A 17,276-nucleotide genomic window follows, 5' to 3' on the forward strand; every position below is an offset into this window, starting at 1 on the left:
AAACCTGCAACGGCAGCTTTCACGGCTCACCGAGCGAAGGCGCGCATTTGCATTTCAGCCCCGCTGACGCACAACAAAATTCCGCTCCCCAAATACCATGCGTGCGACGCATCTTTCCAAAAACATCAAATCAAGTTGAGAGAGAATTTGGGACCTTTTAATTTGTTTTTTTATGAGTCCGGCGCATAAACCCGAAGCGTTCCCTCCGCAGACGTTACAGGATATTCAGAGGAAAGCGCCCGGAGAACAGAGAATGGCGAATAGAAAAAAAAAAAGCGGCTGAGCAGAAAAAAATAAAAAATGCATCCCATGTTAGTCTCTCCAGCCGTCCTCTGCAGCCATTATCCTCCTTGTCTATGATTCTCCGATGCCTCGTGTGCTCTCCTGAAGTGCTCCTCTCATTAAAAAACAATGCGATATCTCCAATTTCTAATTAAATAGGACATTATCTCTGAGACAAGCTGGAGTGGAGATGGGGCCCTCAAAGCAGTGATGAAAAGGACTCGGCTGCTCATCTCCTAATCATGCTTATGTTGATCTCAGTGGTGCCTTTGCACTCGGCCGTCTGGGCTGTTACACAGCGAATCTATTCGAGAGAATTTTGTGTTATTTTATGCCTCTGGCCCGACCGGAAACTCTGTTGGTTTATTAGTCAAATGGCACTTGGCTGAAGAGAGAAACCCATGTGGTTTTGAGGGATGATGGAAAACGAGTGTTACTAAAAGGTACCCCCGCCCGCCCACACCCACCCCTTCAAAAACAGATTTTTACCTCCACACAGCCCTCACTCAAAAAGGTGTTTTAATTCAAAGGTCATGCCTTGTTATTTATTTTTTTGTTTTAGCAAAAATGGCCTCAGGGGGAATAATAAGCAACACAAAAAACAAACAGCATGTCCTCTTTATTTGGCTACAGATGGAAGGAGACGGAGTGAAAACACGTATTAGAAGTGCACAGAAACAGGCAGGATTCGCAGCGGCACAATCAGGTGCACAGCGTGAATCAGATCTCTCGGCCGCTTTGCCGTGGCAAAGAGCTCGTCTCCGCCGCCACCGCTTCCCTTCCACCTCATTTGCCGCCCTTATCTATTATTGATTCAATCTTTGCCCGCTCGCGAGAGCGTCACTCTGCCACTCTGTCCACATGAACATTTTCGATGATGTCATTCGTCTCCAGCAACACAATCTGGCTGTACTGCCTGAGCCTCACTTCCAACTTCCTCCGCTTCATCCCTACTCTTCCTCCTCCTCTACCTCATCCCTCTCCAACTCCTCTTCCCCCTCCACCTCCTCCTCCTCTACCTACTCCTCCTCTTCCTCCCCGTCCTTCTTATCCTCCCACTCTTCCTCCTCCATCCCCCTCCTTCTTCTTTTCCAGTACAGTGCTCTAATGCAGCAGAGACGGAGTATCCTGTTGCCGTGCACTGGCCTGAATATGCCGATGAAACGTTAAGTGTTTTCGCTGTCAGCTCGCATCACATGCATCAACACAGGATGGCTGCGAGCTGCGTGCGTGCGTGCGTGCGTGCGTGCGTGTGTGTGAGTGTGACGAGGGAGTGCAAACAGGTTAATTCATCCATGATGCCATTTTTGGGCAGACGACTGGAGCTCAGGCTGGGAGGGGCGGGTCTACATGTGAGACATATACGTTTACATAAGTGTAACCTGTGCAAACACGCAATTGCGATACATTGCACGCATTAATATTTAAAAAAAAAAACGACGTAGAGGAGGTGCAGGAGTAACTGTGGCTAAAGAAAAAAAAGATCAGGCCTGAGTGGCGTTCACGCAGCGATGACGAGGATGGCGACTCCTTCCAGCAGCGGCTGCCAGGACCTGATAAAGACACATAATTACGCAGCTCCATTTATCTCCCAGGGTCAATCCGGTGATGATAGGGGGAGACTCTCCTGCTCCGAACCGGAGTTCAATTTCAGATAATATTGTCTCTGCCGTTTCATTCAGCCGACAGTGTCAAGGTGGTTAATGTGGGAAAAAGGTTTTGCATTGGACGACTGGAGGTCAATGGGCAGAACCTGGCAGCCGCTGCAAACCGTGTGCAGGTGAGTCACTCCTCATTTACTGTAAATACAGCGACCTCCTGCACTGCATCTGTGACTGATTACGCTACATGAGGCTTTATTGTCTGCAATTTAAAGGAAGAAAACAATAAATATAATATATATATATATTTTTTTAAATAAAATATGGAAAGGTCTTGTGGTAGTGGATGGAACATTTCCCAATGTCCTTTTGTATTCTAATCTCATCTCATCCCATGTATCTATCTTGTGAAGAGCCCACAGAAAAAATGCTGGGATAAGGGAAGAGAAAAACTAGGAGGGTAATTGGAAGAATTTTCTGTTTAAGATACTGGAGTGGAGCGCTGCCATCCTATCGGGGCACTAGGGAGACGTCAGCTGCGCATTATCACACTGTTCCTGGCCGCCGCATGCCATGGAGTTTACATGCACACTTGGCAGGCAGGATTAAAGTGAAGACGTGTCGTCCACTGAGGAAAGCTTTCGCTCTCTCTCTCTCTCTCTAATTTAAAAACGCGATGCAGCTCTGATAAAACGCTGCAGCAGGAGTGAGTTTCTTCATCGGAAAGTAACTCCAGCCGCAGCTGGGCTGGAATTGACTTGCCATTTGCTTCTTCGTCTTTTTTGTCGGAGGCGCTTCCTGGTTTCGTGACAACTGCAAAGGTGGACGTTGGTGCACGTTGACAATGTTTTTATTGGGCACTGACGAGATGGATGACTGAAATTTCTGACTTGTAGTGTGGCTGATATGCAAGGTTAGGTTTCTGATCGATGATGTAGCTTTTTATGTTCTGGTTTTATGGTCAGTGATTGAAGAAAAGAAAATGCCAATATTTCATTTGTCACCATGTGATGGGGCAATTTTATTCAAATTAGTTCCTCCGCTACACCTTAAGCTTCTTACCAACAGACACTCAACATTTTCTCTTTGTGAGCAGAGAGTCTAATGAGACTGAATCACAGGCCAAGAGATATTCATCGATCAGGTCTAAATTGGTATGGATTTAGCCCCACGACGAGGGGAAAAAGAGGTGACAGACTCTTAACACGGCATCACAGGATGTCACATTTGCAGCATGATGGGTGTGTAACTCCTTTACCAAGCCTGAACAATCGCGTTTCCTCTGCCATCACCTCAGTGCTGACGGACCTGGATGCACCCAGGCACATTCTGCATCTCCCTCACCGCTCACACAAAGCCGTCAAAGCACCGACAGCTTCACTTCAGCCAGCGGGTGACGTGCGGAAGACAGCCGTCGCGTTCAACGGCGACACTGTGATAAGTTCAGGTTTGACTTCAGCTTCCGCTGGTCACCTTAAGCGACAACTGTCGGGAAGCAATGTACAGGCACGCCTCTCACGAGGGAGCGAGCTGGAAGTTTCCCCAAACATGACCTGAATTGTAAATCTGTTATAAGCGACAATTTATATTCATAGAATTTAAAAGGCCTGTTACTCCGCGGGCGGCATGAATTCAATTCTTATGGACTTGCGGGGTTCAAGACTATTTTATATACTGTATGTCTGCAGTGGGAGTTGAAGAAGAAAAAAAGTGCTTACTTAGGAACAGCTCCCAAACCAATGTCAACAAAGGGCCGCCAAGTTTTCACAAAGTGATGGTGCAGCTCTTTAAATGACAAATCCCACACCATCTGTGAGAACATTAACCCCAGCGCCTGACTCAGCAGCAAAGTTTTCTCTCTCTCCTAATGACAAGCAACAGGGATATTATCACAGAAGCAGGAAGCTCAGCCCACACTATTAATTATGCAACAAAGATTGCCTCCTGATGGCGACTCAAAACACCGGATTTAGCTCCAGGTGAGCAGCGGTGGGCGTGCGGAACACGCTTGAATACATTATTACTTATATAACAACCGTCACTGGCAAAGTTACTGAAACAAGGTCAGCAAGTTTTTAAAGTGTGGCAGACCGTCAAACGCTTATTGTTCATAATTGGCCCTTCGGCTGTCATTTCAACGTTTGTCTTGCATGTCCGTCATTCTTTTACGTCGGTTTTCATCATAATGGTTTCTGTAACATTTTGATTTGTTATGATTTTGGAAATTTTCATTATTATATATTTTCTTATAGAAGTCTCACATTTTTGCAGGAGCAAAAAAATATGCTGATTGGTTTAATAAACTAGTGAAATTAACCAACAACAGACCAACCTAAAGACTTTGACAAGGTGTTCAATGAGGCATAAAAATGACCAAATCAGATTTAATTTGCAGCTAATTTGTTAGTCAGATTTGTAAAACAAACTTACAGGCGGTGGAAAAAACTCAAATTACTGTTCTGAACAGAAAAGCCCACACAATATACTACACTTTACAATCCATTTCCCCGTTGGACTTATTTTTGTCAACAACTGTGTGAGCATAGTGAAGAAGAATGTCCACTAGCACACAGCACACTTCTCACTCCACCCTGCCAGTATTTTCACACTAAATCTCAGACACATCATTGTTTCAGCCCTTGCAATAATAGGTGCTACTGCAGCAGGTCACGGCGGAATCAGATTGGACGGACGGTGCGAGATGTCACCTAAATGATACAGTGGTGATAACGGTGCTGTCTGCCATGGAGCCGTAGAAAGCAGAGGTGAACTGCAGCAATTGTGTTCAGGTCAGGTGTGAAATTAAAAATGAAAGAGACACAGCCGAAGACGGAGAGGAGTGTGCGGCGCCGCAGTGAAGTCAAGTGCTCGTTCGAGTGGTCAACAGTTATTATAAGTACGCGTTTTTAGCCAAAATCTGCGTCTTTCCTTATCTAAGGGCACTTATTTCAGAGAAAAAATGCATGAAATCTCAGCCACTGGTGCTCAACTGAAGGCGATCGGAGAAAAACAGAGTTAGAGAAACAAAACACAGACAGAGATACAAGTCAGCTGTCAGCAGAAAAACACATTCCCCACATGAAGCAATCACAATCTATACATCATACGTGTGTGTGGGTGTGGGTGTGTGTGTGACAAAAGGGGATGGGAAATGCAGAGCGCACTGAATTATTGAGTTGAATTTTCACGGGCTGAAGGTCAGCGAGCGAGGGGGGTAAAAAACACGGCTGATTAAAAATAGATGTTTTCTTACTGTCTATCGTGCCGAATGCTGAAATGTCAGGGGGGAGGAGTAAAATCATAAATGATTTTGAATAATTATCTGCCCCGAAAGCACAAATATAAGCAAGGCAAGGTGGGAGTGTGTGTGTGTGTGTGTGTGTGTGTGGGGGGGCCTCAATGGAGTGAAATGATTTGCAGCTAACAGTGCAGCGGTTGATCTTTAACTGCCTGCTGAAAATCAGATTTTTAAGCACTGATGGTGATCACCATCTCCGTCTCCGTTACACATTATTGTTAGCGCGTCATAAGTGATCTTTAAGGAGAATTACACACACCTCCCCTTGTGCCGAAACTTCACTCCAATAACATAGATCTCCGAGCGGAAGAATCCCGTCGCTGGCTAATTGGATTATGAGCAGAGAATTAGGAAATGATCTCAAGACGTAGCCAGCAGTCCTTTTAATGAGCTCCGGCCTCGTAAACGTAGCATTAGCTCTCTCTTATGGCCTAATTGATATTTCATTAGCACCTTTCTATTCATGATTTTTATGGGCCTGCCCTTGTGCTGGGCAGAGCGCGCTCCATAGCTGCGGGTTCTTGCTGGGTGCATTGTCGAGGACGGGATTTCATAAAGTAATAATAAAAAAAGGGAATTTATGCCTCTACCCTTTTGATGCGGGTTTACAAGATACATGTAGTCATTAAATGGATTTCAATGTCCCCGTCCTTCAAGCTGGCACGCCTGCACAGGAATCCGTGTAGCCGCACTTGTGTTACAGTTAGAGTTGCACACTTCATGTCGGCTGTCAGCCACGACACGCCACCTGTCATTGACACTAATTAGATTTTCTAACTTGCCTCTTTTGGCCATTCAGCGACTCCAAATGTCCGAATGTGATCAGATTTGTATGTCACTTTCATTTGGCTGAGATATCAAACGATTCAAATAAAAAAAAAAAAAAATGCTGTTGTGTATGCTAGAACAAACGACTCTTGACTGGAATTTATTACAAAATGCTTCAAATTCTGTTGATCAGTTATGAACTTGGTTTCAAAGATCTTTTAAAGCCAAATTGAATGCAAAAGAAGGTGGTGCCTTTCATGTCGAGTATGTGCATCACACTTGTCATGACTCTGGACTCATTTATTTTTAGTCTTTGATTATTTACATAAATGACCGATGCCGGATGTTTGAGCTCATCAAAAATAATGGGACTAAACACAGCTGGGGGCAAAATCTTGATGATGTTTAGACATTAGCGTGTCTTAAGGTCGTGACTTTATTTACACACTAAAAATGCAGCTTTTCTACGATTCCCATCTATGAAGGACAGAAGACCACAAAGGACAAAGTGTTGCCTTCTCAAAGAGGCAATAATCACATTACTGATGGCATTTAGGTTCTCGGTGGTCTCCCTCCGCTGTAAAAGCGGCTGCCCAGATTTCAAGTGCGGTTCCCGCTCATTAGCGCTGCCTAATAAATACTTAATTTGATGCAGTGCGGCTCCGCCCTCGTTAAAGGCCTCGGCCGGACGAGTGACGGCTCCTTGCCCGCCAGACACGGCGGCAGCTGCAGCTCCGCTGTCACTTCCTCTTTGCGGCTTGACGTACGCAAATGGTGGACGCACGCAGAGTCAAATGATGACGGCTGCTGGGTGGCTGGATGGGTGGGCGGGTGAGTGGGATGGTGGGGCCACTGAAGGGGAACTGCTCAACTAGTTAATGGATCTATCCCCTCCGAAAGGACCCTCCTCCGAGTCCCTCCCAACCCCCCCTCCACGCACGGCACCCGTCCTGATCCCCTGAGCTGCTTTGCAATTTGTCACGCTCCTCTTTTCCCGCTTCTCCTCGGCTCCCATTTGCGCAGGTGAGCAACAGGATGGAGAGAAATGGCTCCGCGGCCAATTCCGCGGATCTCCGAACCTGCAGGCGTCATTAAGCCGTCCCCGCCCACGGCACAAAAAAACTACAGTACACTTTAAATAAAGACCCCCTGTACGCACTGTCCACATGCGTGTCGCCTCCTCACTCCTCGCGGCCCACTGCGGAGACGCCGTCCATCACCCGCTGTAACAAGCCCAGGCGCTGAGGACACATCATTACGGGCAGAGGCCGACTTTTTCCCGGGCGAGTCTCTCTGGTTTTGTCTGAACATGAAGCTCGGCTGCTCTCCGAGGGAGCGTCCGCGGCCACAGCGCAGCGCGGGGAGAGCGAGGCAGCGGCACGGCGGATTTGCAGCGATCAAAGGGACGGGACTTTGATGAATGCTGTTCATTAGGCGCACCCGAGCGGGTCTGAAGGTGGGGGAGTGCTCCGCCATGCCAAGGGAGGGATGCAGAGCCGGGGAGGGATGGAGGAGGGTGGGGCGGCGAGGGGGAGGGATGAACCGAACAGGGAGATGCGGTGCTGGAGACTGGGAGCATGAGCAATACCATGCAACAGCATGGAAACATATTCTTCAACAAGCAAACATGTTGTTTTGTGTGTACGTGTGTGTGTGTGTGTCCGCACGGATTTACAATAGGTCCCCGTTAAATTCCCTCACTGGCCACCGGGTGGAGACAGTCATCTTGTGGGTGAACCTCTCCTGCTGCTCACAGCATGAATCACACACCGCTGACCTCCAGTCTTTTCCCTGCTATTCATCTGCACACACACAAAAAACTGTTGTGTGTGTGTGTGTGTGTGTGTGTGTGTGTATTGGTGGTGGGTGGGTGGTGGGGGGGATTACGTATTAATCTGAAGTACTGAGTGATGAGTGGCCATTAAAAAAAACACACAGCCGCCCCGCGGATGAAAGCAAGTGGCCCACAATCCACCTGACTGATTGCCTCGCGGATGAAGGCTGACGTGCACAAAATGGGGAATGACAGATGAACTCATCCTCCGCTCATTAATATCCGCAGCTGGATTATGAGGTTAAACTCAACGCGCACTGCGTCCGTGGCGGCACCGGAACCTGCGCTGCCTGTGGCGCTGGTAGTCTGAGAGCGCCGGCCTTAATGAGGTTCAAGGGCAAGTTTCTGTGCAAAGAAATTTCAAAAAACGCAATCGGCCACCTCACCCGGGTGCGACCGAGTCTAAATGGATCTGCTTCCCCTCGGCCCACGTCTCTGGCAGGGAAATGTGGAAAGAGGCGCCCGCGTCGCAGGTTTCCTCGGCGATGCCAGAGATTCAATTGCGGAGATATGAATGCCATTTTCGCATCTGCTGCCTTGAAATTAAATGGACAGGCAGCGGCAGTCGGCGAGTGAGGGTGTGTGTGCGTGCTTTAGACCCGTCAGTTCAAAATCCTCTGCCTCCCCGTAAGCTCTATTCATTTCCACTGCAAATTCAATTTCACTTTATTCCACCTGGATAATCAACTCTGTATCGCCACCGCTTTCTGGAGGGGGAAAAGCTGGATTAAAAAAAAAAACCTTATATAAGAGAAGCAATACATTGCAGAGGAAGACGCAAGAGCCTCTGCAATTAAAATTAGATCAAAAAGCAATAACAGTCGGCAGGCTTTTTACTTAAGGATTCTCTTTAGGAAGGACCGGAGGCGCCGCAAAGATTCACTTTTATAAACAAAGACAAATAGTAGACACATTTTTATCAAAGATTAGATTCCTCGAAGGCTGGAAGCAGAAGTGAAATCTCCACCATGGCCCCCCGGACAGGTCATCTTTAATCTTGCTGAGCAACCTTAGATTTTTTTCTGCACCAGCTGATTCGAACGGAGGCCCCCGCTATGCAAACACCATCGCAGGTAATTAACGTTCCATTACTTCATTTAAATGAGGTATCAATTATGTGATAATGAGGGATTAGACACTTTCATATGTGCTGGCAGTAATTGGATTAATGTAGAGGAAGCAGATCTCCAGAAAGCGGAATTAAAGCGCACAAACGGCGGCGGCGCTCGGTCCGCACGTGGATTTCACACAATATGTGCATGATTAAATTATTAGCTGGTGCATTATGGGGTGCGCGGTCGCGCAATATCTTCTCAAAAATACATTAAAACATCAGAACTGCCGAGCGGACAGTTTTCTCAGAAGGCACTGCGTCTCATTTGTACCACAAAGGCCCCTCGTTTTTTGAATCCTGGCTGTGCTGAGAGCGAGGGTTCGTAGGATGGCGAAGCCCATCTTTGTCATTCTTGATACGCACAATTAATAGGAGCTCCTTCTCTACCCCCTCCTTAAAGGCCATTTCAAAAAGCGATAAACTCCAGATGCAGACTGGTTTTGAAATCTGCCTAAGTGGTTTTCCCGGGATGTGGAGGGAGGGTCATGAATGTGCACAGAGAACTACATCTGAACACGAGCCGCCGCCGACGTGCAGGCAGAGGGAGACGCCGACTTCAAAGGTGCTTCTGAAGGAGAAGGCGCGGCGCTCTCTGATGGTGGGTTTTGTCTCTTGAGATGTTCGCTGTCACCACTTTCAACCGCGGGTTCCAGGGGTTTGATCTCAGATGGTAAAGAGACGCTGAGATGTTTGTACCAGCTCATACCTGAACATCTCAGCCCGATCAGCAGTTGTCACAACACACACACACACACACACACACACACACACACACACACACACACACGTTGCTGTGCAGTTGTATATATAATACAGCCCCATGTGTGTTTACAACAAGACCAGCTGCTTTCGCTTCTTTAAGTGTCCACAATAAAAGGGTTGGAAGGAGCCACGTATTAAATTTAGTCAATTAAAGTTATTACATGCAAATCTCGTCTTCCTCACTTTATAAGACCACTCTGACATTTTGTGAAATACGCCCATTTTGATGTGTCACCCGGGGTTAAGTGGGTGGATCGAAGTCGACGCCATGACACTCGGCACAAAGTGTGCCTCGCAGGTACGATATCTTAGTGACAGTGTGAAGGAATTATTCTTTATTGTTATTAGACTCAACAAGAGGTGATCTGCTTAGTGCATGCATGTGAGATGAGCCAGTCGGCGCTTCCTAGCAGGTACAACTGAAGATCTGACTGGCTGATGAATTATGGGCAGCCAAAATACCAGGATCTGATGAAAAGCACATTCAGATCTGATATACAAAGCTGATGCAAAGTCAACACGTGGCCATGGATTTATAGCAGCAGCTAGCTTCGGCTGGAGATGGCCTGAATCTCCTGCTTTCTGCTGAGCTGTGAGTTGGAGTTAGAGCATAGCATAAATATCTATTGAGCTTTCCTGCCGCTTGAATCCTATAAAATGATTTTAGATACTCTTAATCATGGTCATTTGGTGCCGCGGGTCAGCGGAGATTTTTACAATCTCACGAGAGCACAGCTAATAGCGAATACCCATTCGAGACACAGTGATAATGTTGATGGTTTATCGACTGCTCCGTCGTACTTAAATTCTCAATTTCATAGCTGCTCCCCCAACACCCACCTCCACCTCCACCTCCTAGACATTCGCCATTGGCAGAAGAAAAAAAACAAAAAACCCTGATGTTGTGAGGAATTGGCCCAGTGTAGTCAAAACACTCGATCGCGCTCGGCGATATGAGCGCTCGTGAAATCAGATCCTTAACTTTTAAGGTCACTCTTCTCGTTCCCGGGGAAGACTTTGGAGCGTGCGCGGCAATTACACTGAAGAAGAAGAGTGACATTATGAATAACAACCCGTCAGTCGGGATTATAAATCTTTGCCAAATGGCATCTCGTTAAGCAGGTTTCTGGAGAAAAGCGTGATTACGGCGGCAACCTGCGCCGGTGTGAATGACGCTAAGCACGCGCGGCCCAGTTTACTAGATCAGCAGATATTTCATAGCGGCTCGATAGCTAAATCTCTGCTGTGTAGTTCAGGGGAGGCTGAGCCGCCGCTATTGTGGCTGCACTCATTCACTGGGGCGTAATCCCATATTGAGGAGTAATCCACAGGCTGAGCAGTCAAAGAGAGCCCTCCTCTAGTCAGCCGAGCCTAGCTCAGGGGGGGGGGGGGGGCTCACACCCCCGCGCCGTCTGCAGGGTCAACGCCAGGTGAGGCGCCGGCTGAAGCGTTCATGGTGTCTATTGGCTGCTTAGAATTCACATGTGTGTACGCTGCGGCGTCGAGTTTCGTGGAGGAAAAAAGGTTGCAGCAGGAATTTTGATCGGCCGGCATTTGTTGTACGCTCAGCGAAAAACACAGGGGGCCGCGGCGGATATGCATGAGCACGATGCATGCCAACACACACACATGCAGGAAACGGCCCCACACACTTATTTCACAGCATATGGTACACTGATTGACTTATTCCACATGCATCATTCATAATTCGTAAAGCCTGGAAAAGGTACATCGGTATATATATATATATATATATATATATATATATGTATATATTTATTTTTTATTTTTTTTTGGGGGGGGGGGTAAGGGGGGTGGGGATTCCCTGTCTAAACAGTAATTTCCTGCAACGCTCCGAACACGCCACAGCTGAATGGCAAGCGAAATTGCAACAGGGAGCATTACCGCTGAAGGTGCCTCGCTAGCTCGCAGACAGCCGCTATTAGCGCTGAAGTGAGCCCAATGATACAGCATGCCCCCCGCCCACACACACACACACACACACACACACACACACCCCAATCCCCCACCCCACCCCGGGGAGCCTGGCACAAGGACAGGCCGTAATGACGGCTAGTCACTGGCAACCCTGGCGTTGCTTCTGCTCAACTGATCTGGTAAATGTGAGACACCAATCAAGGAAAATTTGCATGCACATACTGTGTTCCGCAGTGCCGGAGAGCATATGTGACACAATTAGGATTTACACCGCCCGGACCTCACACAGAGGCAAAGTGAGAGGCGTCGGACGTGCGCCACTATGGCCGCAGGCAACATCCAACCCATTGAAAAACACAGGATCAAGTGTGTTATATGTATGGCGAGCAGAACAACAACAGTAATTTGCATGTTGCCATGTTAGATATTTAGTGTGCACTCTACCACGTTTTAGCACCTACAATTCTGGCGCTTGAAAAGTGCCAGGCCAGCAGTCGTGACACAAACTGCTAACCTGGCACACCAGATGGCACTGAAATTCCTCTGAATTTATTACACGTGTCTATCTGGTGAGGAGCAGACATCACAAGGTGATAAGACCAGTGTTCTGCATCACATATCCAGCGTGATATTTTTTTACTGATGATCTAGGCTATCATCTCTAGGCTATCATGGTTAGTGGTTCCACTGCAGTTTTTAAGCAAAGTCAAGCCCAAGCCAATTATGGACGTGAAAAATGCCTTCCAAAGATTTCAGTCATTCTTTTTCTTCATAAGAACATGACGAAAAACAGCTGCTGCTGCAGAGCAGCATCAATGCTAATCTCTTCAGCAGCAGCTCAACTAAGGATGGCAAGAATTAAATGTTGATTTTACAAGGAGGCAAAGCAATGCTATGCACCATGCCACTGCTATCTCAGACATTAATGTATACCGAGAAACACCCTGAGCCAAAGTGGCAAAGGTTACTGATCAACAAGTGAGTCAAAACTGTTTTTGAAGAAGACTTTGAAAGAGTTGATTAGATTGAATTAAATTGATTAAAACAGGTGGTGACATGCTATGAATCTCTACCTTCACAATAACCCAATAATGCAAGGAGTGTACACACTGTTTCTACATTCAAACAAGTCTGCATGTCTCCTACAAGACCTACTGCTTGGAAAGTGTAAAAAAAAAAGTTATTTTTTGTTTGGCTTTTTCCATTGCAATTGTCAACAGGAAACAACCTGTGGCACGTTGCGTCGCTCACACTCGTCCCAGACTGCTGAGCCCTGGAAGCCACCTCGCCGCTGCCTGGCAGCGTCTGCTGCACCTGCGACAACCGTCCCGCTGCCTTATCGCCGCTGCCCAGACATCCGCCATAACAAACAACCTGTAATCCTCTTAGAGCTTCAGAGAAACACTGGCTCCATGCGCCCGTAAAACCATTAGCGACGTGAGAGAAGAACTCTCGCCACACTTTTAACACGCCACTTGTTTTTTCGTGAAAGTATTTCTCGAGTTGTTGACTCAAAGGGGAGTCGGAACTGGAGGGACGACGAGGTTCTTATTTTAGCTCCCCGCACCCGGACGACGTCGGAACCCCAGATTAATTTTTCGGGACCTTGTTGTGGCCTGGATTCAGAGTTAATTTCACGGTGGGGAAAGCGAATATCCGCAAGGCTCGAACAGACAGGCGGGAGTGAGTCTCAGGCACAGAGTGCGCGCGTGCGTTGGCATCCATTTCACAGCGCACGTGCGTGCTTGAGTGTGTGTTTGCGTGCGCGCCTCTAATGACCTTGAGTGTATCCTGCCTGTGTGCCACTGTCGCCATGCTGGCATAGTCTGTGACTGGGCGTAATTAATGCTCTCACATCTGGCGGCAGCTCCCTCATCCCTTCTTAAATTTAACCGTCTACCAGTCCCCAATTCCCCTCCTCTCCTTCCTGTTGCTCAGCTGATCCATCTACATTTCCAAAACCGTACGGAGGAAGGAGCATTGATTATCTGCCGTGCCGCATCGCCTCGTTCCAACTTGGCCCAGAGGTTCGCCGCCGGTGCCGTGGCTGCTGACGGTCTTTTGATGCGCTGACCTGACGCCGCTCCGCTGTGCACGAGATGAAACGGCTGTTTTCTGGCAACCTGAGTGAAGCCAGTCCCCCCCAAACCCCGCCTTTCCCCGTTTAAACTCTCTATTTTTCCAAGCATTTGCACATCACATGCTTGTGAGGAAGGGAAGGAGGGAGGGGTGGCGGGGGGGAAAACATTTACATTTGGCCCGAGAGTCTTTGTCCAATTACTAACAACAGATGTGAGTTTGTGGTGTAAAGCATAAAGAAGAAGGAAAAAAAAAACACTATCGTCTTTTGCGTTTGAATGCCTTTTCATTTTTCAACCTTTTAAACTGCACGTGTCAAAATACAGGTGTATGAACTACATACTGTGTTATAAAGGTTGAGTGAACGCATCACATCACACCACACTAGGAAAATGATTCATCCTTTTCTGTGAGGAATGATCTCATTGAGGTCTGTCTGGCCCGTCCCCTCCCGCCGTAATCCTGAAAACAAACCGACACGCCAGTAAATGAATTCATCACACTTTTCGCCTTTGTATCACTGGGATTTGGAGAGAAATCCCAGGCATGTCGCGCCATGCTGTGCCTAGTTATAGTTGCTAAGCTCCGATTGGGCAACAGCCATTTTGGGGGAGTTTTTTTTTTTTCACTCTGCACATCTTTTCCCTCTTAAAGGCGTCTCAGCCTGAACAGCCAGCAGGTCGGAGGAACGAGCAGGTAAATCGTGAGACGGTCAGCAGGGTTTTCGCTCCCTGGAAGCTGACCAGCTCAGTGGTCGACAAGAGTCGGTCGACCGGTGGCCACAATGCAACACGGACGCGGTGCCGGGCTCTCCTGGCTCCCTCCACTCAACTGGCTTTGTGCAAAGCTCAGCTGACTGCCAGGCAGGACCTTGTCCAGCTATTATCACTCCCAGCATGGGGCCACATGCACACAGGCAGGCAGGCAAGCAGGCAGGCAGACAGGGCGGGAGAGCTGCAGGGCGTATTTATCTGTCCGATGGTCTGTCTTTGCTGTCAGTGCTCCATTATTATCATCATGTTTTACGGCTCCTCGGTCGTCCGGAAAAAATATTTTTAGCTTGAATACTACCAAGAGTTTAAAAATAGGAGTCTGAAATTTATAGTTCTGTCTTTCTGTAGTGCTTTTGTTTTTGAGCCGTTCTCCTTTTCAGCGATGAGCTTCATGCAGGGTCTGAGAAATATTTTTTTCCAAGATGGCTTCAGCGACATGGAGACATGATGTTGGCGCTAGAGCCACCATGGGTTAGAGCAGGAGCAATATCTCAGAGTATCTGGAGATGGCTGGAGTTGGGGAAGGACTTGCAGGGATAAATATTCAGAGATTCTAACAGGTGAAAGGCCACCAGTGTGCAACCTCATGAATAAACATCATTTTCCTCTGCACTGCTGCAATTATGGACCTTGAGCAAGTAGCTGAAGTAATTGATGCTGTAAAACTGCTCTTAGAACCGTCGGGCCAGAGAGCAAATTGGTTTTTCACCTACATGATGCTCATGATTGACCACTGAGAATGTTTTGGCGGCTTTTCTTGGCCCCCAATATTTTGCACCATTTAGGATTTCACCCATGTGTGGTGGGCTATTAAAGAAGGAGAATTTCAAAATGCTTTTAGTTAATTGAACAAAAATTAAGACATTTTTTAGATTTTGAAGAGATAAAAGATTTTTCTTTATGATTTATTTGATTTTTGTTTAGAAGTCTGCTTAAGGACCACAGCTGCAGATAAGATCTGAATCTGTTGGACTACACCAAAGCCTGACCTGGTTCTCAACAGCACTGCCAAACACATAGAAGACAGACCTTATCTTATTTTCTTCACCTTTACAGAAAACCAACAACAATCAATCACAGCATTCAACCACAGGGCAAACTATTAAATGAAGTGAGAGTTAATGCAGAAAAGACTGAAAAGACTGAGGGTGGGATGGGGTGGGGGAGAGGGGTTGAAGCAACAGAATAAATGTTTCAGAAAGAAGAGTGGTGGCAATTCAATTTGGGGACATTTTTCTCTTTCTCTCTTTCTCACTATTGCGGAATGTGAGCTAATACATCAATAGCCCAGTGTGAGTAATTGGAGGTCCGAGGCTATCTTTAGATAGATCAAGACATTAGCAGCCACGGGCGAAGGAAATGAGCTGAGTCAAAATCATTTATATTGTTCAAACAAATTGAAGCTGAAAGCAGTGGCCCACAATGCGGCTCGCTGCTGAATTTCCTCACAGCCAAATGAGCACAAGAGCGACGTCCCCATTCAGAGGGATCCGCAATTACTGGGATTTTGCAGTACGTTTGAATAAACTTGGGAAATTTAAAACTAATCATGCCTGCTAAATTATGCAGCGAGGTGCGCCGCGCACTTGACATGACCGGGCTGCGTGCACAGGAAAGGAGACGTGGAGATTTTCCCTTTCCATTCCCCGTGATTTATTTAATGTAGAAAGAACAAAGGAAGAGCCCAGCCGGCAGCCGATTTTTGGAGCCGCCTTCTGAAGCACTGATGGTTCTCTGCAGAGGTGGAGATAATAAAAAAAAAACGAGCATGCATCAGAATGCAACATCAGTCTCGTGGTCACCAGGAGCACTGAAGGGGCATTGAAGGAGATGCTTTGCAACAACGAGGTTAAGTGAAATGGATTGAAAAGGTTTTTTTTTTTCCATTCCCCATAAAACTATTAAATGCTGCAAACTTGATTTTCACGCACACTCACCCCACCGCAGCGGCGTGTCTACAACAAGGAAAAGCTAACAACTGATCAAAAGACCCACAAGACACATACACAAAGCCAGTTGGAAGGCGTTGACTGAAGTGGGTGCACGTGACACACACACACACACACACACACACACACACGCAGCCATTTTGTACGTCTTCTTGTACAGAAACGACGTCTCCCCGGAGAGATTCCTCTTCCAATTCCCCAGATTACAACCTCACTGCTTAAATACTGATTGAAGATTATTTAATCATCTCCGAGAGAATGTCTGTGCATATCTTACAAGAGAAAAGATTAAAATAAGATTCTTGTCAGGGTGTCTAATTATGAAAATCCGGAAGAAAAAAAAAATACAGAACTAATCACTTGTCATTTACGTCTTCAAAGGAAACTGCTTTCGCCTGCTTGGTTCTCCGGGAAGTGTATTAGGAATTTAATAACCACCTTGCATCAAAGCCCATATGTATATTTCCACAGGTAGTGAGGAGTATCTTAAAAGATAACAAAAGATGGGCTCAACATCTGAGCCTGTCTGCGGGTGTGAACCTCAAACCCTGCAACGTCTGCGGCTGTTGGGTAAAGTCCTCAAGTTGATAGCCAATTGACAAGGCAGCCCTACGCTCTCCATGCTAATGATGTAGTTTGTGAAAGACCGGAGGCAGCCCTGATGTGTTTAGCTGAAATTGTTCAAATCACTGAAGCTATTTGGGCTGCGAGAAGATTTCCATATTTTGCACGTTGCCGGGATAACTGCATGTTCGACCGGGGTTTGGTTCTGTTTCCCCAGCTCGTTCTCGCAGTTAAGGTCAAAAGGCACAGCGCTGTGTAATAAATATGAATGAGCCTCGTGCGGTTAGCAGCGCTTAGCAAAGCCGCACTGCCAT

This window comes from Nelusetta ayraudi, unplaced genomic scaffold (assembly GCF_046127955.1).
Source record: "Nelusetta ayraudi isolate G7.1 ecotype Tasmania unplaced genomic scaffold, CSIRO-AGI_Nayr_v1 ptg000007l, whole genome shotgun sequence".
Taxonomy (NCBI): domain Eukaryota; kingdom Metazoa; phylum Chordata; class Actinopteri; order Tetraodontiformes; family Monacanthidae; genus Nelusetta; species Nelusetta ayraudi.